Raw genomic sequence first — 813 nt, forward strand, 5'->3', positions numbered from 1 at the left:
GCTCAGTGGACAGAGCGTAGGACTGAAGGGTCCCAGGTTTGATTCCAGTCAGGAGCACATACCCAGGTTGTGGGCTTGATCCCGAGTAGGGGGCATGCAAGAGGCAAGCAATGATTCTCTCTCATTGATGTTTCTGCCTCTTTCTCCCCCCTCCCTTTCTATCTGAAATCAATAAAAATATATATTTTTAAAAAGACTCTGGGAAACAGACACATTCAAAGCTGAACACCTTCCTTTCCGACTTGTCTATTTTTATTTTATTTTTTTGCCTGTCATCAGTTATTAGAACCCTCCCTCAGGCATCCTAGTTCTTTAAAAGACCCTTCCCCTGGAGTTAAGCTTAGGATGGCCCCAGACAGGGCTTCTTTCCACCTCCTGATTCTGCCACTCCCTTCACTCTGTGGTCTATGGGTCCATTTACCGCACTGACCATTTTGGCCTTTTGACCAATTTTGCAGCATTCCGGTGGGAAGGATTCCCACAATGGGGTCTGATCAACAGGAAGGATTTTATAATTAATTAGAAGCAGGGAGAGAGATGTTCCAAGAAAGCTGCCTCCCTGGAATACAATGGAGCTTTTTCTTAAGGGCCTTCCTGTGTTTCTGTTTTCAAAAATGTCCCCTCCCTCCTCAAATGCCTTCTGATGTGCTTAGTTTGCTGAAATGGAAGTCCTGATTTAGGGGGTAAAAACAACTTTTTGTCAGTTTCCTATCCTGTTATGTGAAGATTACACAAAGTACAAGATACCGAAATGTCCTAAGCTAGTGTTTTTCTCTCCAAATGTTAAGTTAGCCATAGTTACATTCTCAGCAG

General features: G+C 43.5%; 1 protein-coding gene across 1 annotated transcript in view; it reads left to right on the forward strand.

The window, feature by feature from the left end:
• The window catches only part of ABCA9 (ATP binding cassette subfamily A member 9), a 112,367-nt gene that overhangs the window by 110,033 nt on the left and 1,521 nt on the right, over positions 1-813 (forward strand). The window lies entirely within an intron of this gene.

This window comes from Myotis lucifugus, unplaced genomic scaffold, assembly GCF_000147115.1.
Source record: "Myotis lucifugus unplaced genomic scaffold, Myoluc2.0 scaffold_146, whole genome shotgun sequence".
In the NCBI taxonomy this organism is placed as follows: Eukaryota; Metazoa; Chordata; class Mammalia; order Chiroptera; family Vespertilionidae; genus Myotis; species Myotis lucifugus.